The sequence below is a fragment of the Canis lupus genome, chromosome 1 (genome assembly GCF_048164855.1).
Source record: "Canis lupus baileyi chromosome 1, mCanLup2.hap1, whole genome shotgun sequence".
In the NCBI taxonomy this organism is placed as follows: Eukaryota; Metazoa; Chordata; class Mammalia; order Carnivora; family Canidae; genus Canis; species Canis lupus.
This window is the reverse complement of record NC_132838.1, coordinates 32,504,090-32,512,906: the sequence shown is the minus strand read 5'-3', so window position 1 is coordinate 32,512,906 and position 8,817 is coordinate 32,504,090. Positions and strand designations below refer to the sequence as shown.

The following is an 8,817-nucleotide window of genomic DNA, read 5'->3' as shown; positions in this document are numbered from 1 at the left end:
GTATCCAAAAATGGTGATCCCTTTACCTCTAGTATCCTAATATGCTGAAACTTAGCACGAACTTGAAATGTCTGTGGGATATTACTGTGAAATCATCCCGACCCCTAAATCATCCTTCCTCGATGGCTCCCCAAAGGCTTAAAAATAGCACTTAACTCTTAAGAGCGATTGGACTGGCTTAAATTAACTCACAAATACCTTCCTCGAAGAAAGTAGGGGACGGATAGGAGGTGGAATGCAAATCAAGTGACAGGTTTTGTCAACACCGAGACAGGCGAATAGATTGGAACTAACAGATCAGGGGGACCTGGGGTTAGCAGTAGTTGATTTCATCTTGATCAGATCACTGCAGCCACGAGTTGGCTGTTGGATTCAGAGAGCCTAGACGTTAAGAAACACTGGGCCCTGGACAATAAACCAGGTAGATTAAGGAGGTGATGATGGTCAAGGAAGGAAACTTCTCTTATCTCTATTAAGCCACATCTACACGACATCAACAGTCCATAGAGTCTCCATACCTCTAGGAGAGCAATTCATTTCCCAAAGAAAGACAGTGCCCGAGCATGAGCACCCCACAGGGAAACAGGTGAGCAGGGGAAGCAGCCCCGGTCTCTAAGCACTACAAAAAAGACATTCTTCTTTCATTTGCAAGCCATATTCTGTAAATGTATAAATTCATTAATCCACTAGAAACGTATTTTGCACTCATCACCTATCAGGCGCTTCGCCAGATCCCGAGAATACAAAAGTGAAGAACTAATACAACTATCACAAAAAAAACTTCGATTCTTGGGTGCCCAGGACGCGCCAGGAACTCCACTTCCGCGACGCGAGGCAGTGACCGCGACGAACCGCGGCGTGAGGCCTTCAGCTCCCGCTCTGCCGGCGAAAAGCTACCATGAAGAGACGAAGGCTCGGAGGGAATAAAGGTGACGGATCTCTCAAGGAACTCCAGTGCAAGAGTGAGATAAGCGAACTAATGTTTACAATATTCTACGGTAAATGCTAAAACAGAGATTTAAAAAAAAAAAAAAAAAGAGGAGCTCCTAACTCAGCACAGAGGAAGGGAGAATGGAGGGAAGCGGCGGTGAGGAGTGCGCGTGCGCGCGTGCGGCTGTGTGCGTGTGCGTGCGCGGCTGTGCGTGCGAGCGCGGCTGTGTGCGTGTGCGTGCGTGCGCGGCTGTGTGCGTGCGCGCATGCGCGCAGAGCGTGGGCGGTGGGCAAGGCGCACAGGTGGCTGAATGGCGCGGGAAGAGAGCTCGCCATGCTGCCAGCTGCCCTTCGAGCGGACCCGCGGAAGCCTCCCTCTACATTTCCGCAGGATGAAGAATGTTGCTGAGAAAGAGCAGCGGCGCTCACACAGTGTTCCTGGGATGCCACAAGAGGCCCTGCCAAGAAGGGGCATTTATCATGACAGACTAATTGCTCACTCTGAGGTAGATATTGTTCCATCTATTTGTGGACCCCATGTGACTACGTAGTAATGACAGGTTTTTAAACAAACAATCCAAACCTTATGTGTCCAAATAAATGCTCCCAAGTAGTTCGTCCCCTTAAGTTTAAATGCTAATTTCAGGGTCCCCGCCACAGCGCTTTTAGAGCGTTTCAGGTGCATCTCTTTTGAAACTGCCTTCGCTGCGGCGTGTGGAACGTTCTTTTGGTTATCCCTCCTGGTGGCAAATTTTCACGATATTTTGGGGTTGTTTTAAGTCGAGAATCATTTAAGCTGAATCCGTGATGAGTGATTAAACTGGGTAAAAGTAACTGAGAATGTGAGATAAATGCCAGGCACTAAGCTTAAGTGTGTTTTGTAAATCATCTCACCTATTAAATTCTTACCACAAATCTACAAGGTGGATATTAGTGTCCCCACTTAATACTTCTTCAATAATCATAAAATTAGTACATGTTCACGGAAGGAAGTTTGGGAAAATCTAGAAGAGTAGAAAGAAGCCAAACCTTGTTCAAGATCTCACTGCTCCAGTCTAACCACTAGTGACGTGGCGATGCTGATCGGTTTCATCTTTCTTCCATGGGTGAATACATAAATATGCTCTCACCTCCAAAAATAATCACATTGTGCATGACTTTATGATTTTTCTCTTACTACCAGATTCTGAACAGTTTTTCATGTCACTAATTTTTTTCTACAAAGTCACCTGTACTCACTGGTTGGTATTCTCGTATGTGGATACGTCATAATCGACTCAAAGAATTCAAATATTTCAGTGGTTCAGATGCACCCTCTTCATAGATAAGTCTTTGTAGATTTCTATGATCATTTCCTTCAGTCAATTTCCTAGAAGTAGAATTACTGAATTCAAGGCATGCATATTTTTAAAGGGTGTTACAATTTCTCCAGTTTTTAGATAAGTAAATGAAAACTCAAGTGCTTTCCAACGTCATAAACCCAGAATGTACCAAAGGTTGGATCTGACCCAGGTCTGTGACTCTAAATCCTGTAATTTCTTTTTCCACTCTAATAAATGAATTTTGATCAAAAATGGAAAATGTCAAGAAAAAAAAAAGAATGTCTGCATTTACAACTGAAACTATTCCTGAAAGACTTTTTCTTTTTAAGGAGTTTTAAAAATGCTTTAGATTTGCATTGTTTCCCTAATGATCTTTCAAAGGATCAAGCTCATTTCTGAATATATATTTTTGTTAAGTTCATATTTAAAGCACTCACTGCACATTACTGTTACATTCTTAGATGTCAGTTCTGTCCTTTATGAATTTACAGCACTATTATTATTCTGGCCTAAGCACTGGGCTTCTGGTTGAACTGCCAAAAAGCATAATCTGTCAGGCATTTAGGCAACCTAATTGGGACAATCTTGGTTACAATTCAGGCAAGCCACAGCCAGGTGGGGAGTCCACACCCGCGTGTTTAGAATACCAAAGACTAATAGATAACCAGTCTTCTTTAAGTCTGGCTACATTCTGATAACAGGGAAGAAAAACATTTCCCACCCAAAGTTCTACTGGTCTGTTATAAACATATAGTCTGTTCTCCTGGAAGGATGAGTAGAGTGAGCAATACAAGAACAACCAGCTTTCTTCCTTGCGCATTTGTCATGGAATATAGTTCAAAATGGATTAGAAAAAAAAACAGACGGGTGGGGGAGGTGCACTAGAAGAGACGGGTGGGGATGTTGTGCTGAAACTGTATTTTTTGTAGTTGAGTCTACAAACATTTCCAAATTGTACTTAATTCTTCGGCCCCAGGCACTTGTCCCTTTTGAAGGACCAAAAGGATTTTAAAGATAAGGAGATTTTAATGACAAGGCAGAGGAAGAAGTTGATTTAGTAATTCTGACTTGAGGCTTTCAAAGCTTTGTATAAGGATGCTTTCCACCTCTTTGGGATCTCCACCAGCTTTCTCCAGTGCTCGTTCATTGATTCAGTTATCGATAAACAGCCCTGCTTTCTTCCCCCAATCGTTTAGTGTCAACCTTAGTGTTTAACCAACATCTCCAATGTAACTTAACCAACAGAATTTTGTATTTTCGCCCAGATTATCTTCACCTCCTCATCCCCCACCACAACCTACTCCAACTTATTCTGTCAATAAATGGCACAACCATGCACCTAGATGTTCAAGCCATCTGAGTTACACTTATTCCCTTAACCCAACATCCTGTAGGTTTCACCTACAAAACACATCCCCATCTCACCCACTGATATTTCTCTCCATCTCTGTTGCTGTACCCATTGTAAGACTCAATGGAATGTCATCTAAAATTATTATTTCTATCTCCATCTCCTAATAATGCTTTCTCCACCCAAAAATCCAAGTGATCTTTCAAAACCTAAATCAAGCCAGTGGCCCAATTAAAACCCTCCAATGACTTTTTGTCACAGAAGGACTCCTTACCATGGTCTTCAAAGTCAAGTCCTTCCTACCTCTCTGCCCTCATCCTCTCCCCCTTACCTCCTCTTGGCCTAGCCTGGCTCAGGCCTGGCTGTTTTTCCAGATGTAGCCTTCCCTCAGGCCTGAAATTGACTGTTCTCCCTGCCTGGAATACTCACCCTCTCAGACTGTCAAGAAGATGCTTTGCTTTTACCATCCAGAGCTCAACTCAAATATTATTTCCTCAAAAGGCTTCCCAAGTTCCCTCCATAATACATTGCCCCGTTCTGTTTTCTTTATATCAGTCCTTACTAGTAGAAATCATCTTCTTTTCATCTCTGTAATTGCTTATTCTTTCTCCCTCACTAAAATATGACGAGAGACTCCTAAAAGATGGACTTGTCAAATTTACTCAACATTCTGTAGCAGCTTATAAAGCAGTGCCTCACTTAGAGTAAGCACTCAGAAAGATGTGTCGAATGAAAGAATCAATAAATGACAGACATGGATGGACAGAACCCAATCTCCTACTAATGCCTTATTCTTCAAAAAAACAACTCTGATTTTTCTGAGATTCAGGCAATAACACCAGATCAGGTGAGATTCAACCACTAGATAATTTGCTCTGAGTTGTAAATTACATATTTTTAGTAGTCACATCAGTTCTGAGGCTATTTTACTACACTAATGTATTAGTGGCCTGAAAAAAATGAACAAAGCTTCCAAAATACATTTCTCTAGCAAGTCAGTGATGATAGAATCTGGCACATTGTATTTTATACAATTAACTCCTGTTGCCTTCTTGAATGTTATTTTTTTTCCTCTCCATTATTATTAATTTTTTTTAGGTTTTTTAAATTTTAATTCCAGTATAGTCAAGTTCAGTATACAGTGTTACACTAGTTTAGGTACACTAATTTAGTGATTCAACAATTCTCTATATTACTCAGTGTTCATCAGGGTAAGTGTACTCTTAACCTCCATCACATATTTCACCCACCCCACCCCCCACCAACCTCCCTTCTGGTAATCATCAGTTTGTTCTCTCTAGTTGAGTCTCTTCCTTGGTTTGCCTCCCTCTCTCTCTCTCTCTCTCTCTTTTTTTTTTTTACTTGTTTGTTTTACTTAAATTCCACATATGAGTGAAATCTTACGGGATTTGTCTTTCTCTGTCTTATTTTATTTAGCATAATGCTCACTAGCTCCATCCATGTTGTTGCAAATGGCAAGATTTCATTTTTTTTTAGCTGAATAATCCATTTTCTGTGTGTGTGTATTTATACAAGGTATATAATACAATATACATACATTATACAACATATATGCAATAATATTCCAGTGTGTGTATGTCTGTGTGTGTGTATGTATATCTATCTCACATCTTTCTCCATTCATCTGTCGATGGACACTTGGACTGCTTTCTTAATTTAGCTATTGTAAATAATGCTGTAATAAACATAGGGGTGCATGTACCTTTTCAAGTTCTTATTCTTGTATTCTTTGGGTGCTTTCTTGAATTTTAAACTAACTGTCTTTGCTTAAAGAATTCTGGATTTGAAAAGTAAATTCTTCTTAAGGTATATAACTATCATCTTAAATGAAAATGCATTCATAATTGATAATATTTATATTATTCATCTTGTCATCCAGAAAAAGTATGCATCCAAAAAATAAACGTATGTATATTCACTCACACATATAAATGCACAGACATAAGAACATATTTAAGCATTAATGAGTTTGCTGTATGTATGAAACTTTCTACAGTACATAATGCATAGATGGTAAAATAGGTCAAACAGTGGGAACCTCCACATCTTTGAAATCTTTATGAATACAATGCTGTCCCCATATCACCTCTTGCCTAAGAGCTTTAAAATAGAGCCTTGTGAGGAATGTGAAGCAAAATAAAAAAATCCTAGTTCTTGTGTGGCAAATTAAAGCAGCACAGCAGTCTGGGGCTCTGGTGTCATATTCATTGGGACACATTCTTGTGGCTAAAATAGTGCTTCTATGTTGTCTGCTCTAAATGAAAAAGGATTTTCCATATGTGTTTTTATAATGAGTGTTAGGATTTGGTTACATATTTTATTCAAACTGTGAAAGCCAATGGTAGCAATTCAATATTCCAGCAATGATCTAAATGGCATGCTTACTTTCTTCCTAGAAACATTATGAGGGAACACTCTTTGAGCCACTCTGATGCCAGCCTTATTTTTCATTTTAGCATTTACCTTTCCCACGTGAGACACAGCTCCTTCCCTCTCCTCCCGTCATTTCAGTAAAGCTGTATCCATGTCAGATAACCAGAAAACTGGGCTGTTTAGAGGCAAGGGATAGAGAGGTACTGTGCAGGAGTAATTGTGGTGCCTCACATGTTCTCCGAGTTACTATGAGGGGATGAACATTCATTTCTCTGTAAGTCTCTAATAAAAATGTTAGTGACCATAGGACTCATCTTTCTCAGACTTACCTCCTCTCTCTCAGGTCATTTTGTTCTTTGAAAAAACTGACTTCTCTGGCCGGGTCTGTAGCAGATGTTGCTTTATTGTTTGCTAACATTATGCTAACATTACACTTACAAAACAGTCTGCAGAGCCTGGCTTCTGTCAACACAGTGTGCAGGTTACAGCACAAGCTGGGAGACTTTTCCCAGCTCTCATCAATGACTCCCTTTAGGCAAGTTGCTCAACATCATCAATTTCCACATGTATAAATCGGGATCCCTGATAATATATAGCTGAAGTCTTTGGAGGAAAGGCCACCTTCCTTGTTTTTCAAACTTTCTCCTTACAGTCCTGTGAAAAGTCTTCTGGCTTTCCAGACAAGAGAAAGAGCCATAATTTTTAAGTGATCTTCCCTTGCTTAGCTGGTCAAGCATTTTTAGACCCTTGTTTTTTAAACACATTTTTATCACTTAAGTATCCAACTGTCTCTTTTGAAATTTTTGAGTATTTTCCAAAACTTAAACGTATGTGTACTCAACAGATTATCAAAGTATAATTTCGGAGATAGAATATATTACCAATTTATTTTACTAGGAATATATAACTGTGCTACAAGAACCATACTTGTCAAACTGAGCAAAATGAATTGTTTCTTCTTTGTTTTAAGGCTAGGTGAGGTTCAAGTCAACTGTCCTTAAGCTCAACCCAGTGCCAAGACAGCGGAGAGGTGACTACAGATAAAGCATAGGCTCCTGCCTTAAGGAAGCTATGATCCAGGAAGGGACTGGAACTTGGAAGAACTGTGGTATTCAGCCACAGTAAGGCGTACATTGAAATGCAAACTTGCTCTGAGCCAAGCATTGAAACTCCTGACTGGCACGGGCTTCAAGAAGACAATCACTTCTAAAGCGGGTCTCCAATGAAGAATTGAATTTCTACAGCAAAAGCAATGACTAAAGACAGAACCTCCAAAGAAGTACTGATTCTTGGTTTTAGGAATTCTGTCTTTTTGTCATACCCGGCTATTTCTAAGTGTTAAATATTGCCATTGTTTTTGGTATACTACTCTAATTTCAAGTTATTGAAAATCCATAATACAAGTTCATTTGCATCATGAAACTATTACTGCAATTAAAATTTCAAACAGAAATCATTTATTTAGAAAGACTTTTGACCACATTCTCTCATCTTGGATGGGTCTGAAACCCATCCAAGATATTTTATTGTTGCCTTAATTTCCATTTCTGGGGTTTATATTTATTTGTCTCTTGCATTTCCTTCCAGAGGATAGAAGTTAGGGGAAAATTAATTGAATGATGGTGTAAGAGAGAGAGGGGAACCTCAGGCCCAGTTCTATGCTTTCCTTCCCCATCCCCCCCACCTACACATCATCTTAATTTTCTCTTTTTCTCAGAGCTGGATTCTTCTCTTCATCAGAACCATTCCCTGCTGCTCTACCACTTCCCACCAGGATAATTTATGTTAGCCTGCATCTTCTCCCTCAGTCATACTGCCTTGGGAGAAGCCAGCATGAGGGGGAAATGTCAGGCCTGGAGACTGGTTGAACAGCATTTGATTAGAAAAAAATATAATCAGAACTCCCTGTTCTATAAGAGTACCATATGAACTAAATACCCAAATTTCCTATCTTTATTTCACTGTAGAATCACAATCATTATGAAGGAATTATTAATATGAATACTTGAGGCATTGACAGGATTTTGTGCTTGACCAAATATGCTTTGAGGTAGGAGATAAGACAACATTTGGGACATACATTGAGACTTTTAGGACACATTTTATGCTAAAAAGTAATTCTCTGTTTATCTGAAATACAAATCTAACTGCAAATTCTGTATTTTTGTTTAATAAATCTGGCAATTCTAAATAGGCCATTCAATTTGGAAATGACAAGGTCTCTGTGATCTTTAAAAATCAGTTTCCAAGTGAGTTGAGGGGAAGCCAGATGACCAGAAAAGGAGTGAATGATTATAAGGAAAAAAGAAACAAGTATCAAGCCCTTTTCCCAGAAATTGGATCTGGAATGAAAGAGACATGTGCTGCTATTTTATTTTTTACAGAATTTTTGGATATACCCAAAATGATAACAGGATTCAGTTAAGTAAATAAATCCATTTGGTTAAGACCAGATATCACAATCTCAATAGATTGTGCCAGAGAATGACAGAAAACAAATATCTGCCATTTTGCGTTTTAAAATAATGAACACACACATAAAATAAAATAACACAAATATATGTTATCATTTCTAATCCTTATGTTTGAATAAAAATTCTGAGTATTATAATTAATTTAATTTTACCTCTTTAAATATTAAACAGAAAATATTTCTTGCCTTGGTGGAAAAAAATTAAATAAATAACAGACTATGTCAAAAGAAATTGAAAAGATAAGAATCTGGAAGAAGATGTTTGCAACATACATGCATAGTCAAAACAAGCATTTGTGTCCAGGAATAACTACTGAAAACAGATAAGTAAAAGTCAACAACCCAAT

General features: G+C 38.9%; 1 long non-coding RNA gene across 1 annotated transcript; it reads left to right on the top strand.

Moving 5' to 3' along the window:
• Positions 1 to 1,201: 1,201 nt before the first annotated feature.
• LOC140633339 (uncharacterized) lies at positions 1,202 to 8,612 on the top strand. Its single transcript, XR_012030959.1, has 2 exons — positions 1,202 to 1,436; positions 6,968 to 8,612. It is a non-coding gene; the product is annotated as an uncharacterized lncRNA (long non-coding RNA).
• Positions 8,613 to 8,817: the final 205 nt, after the last annotated feature.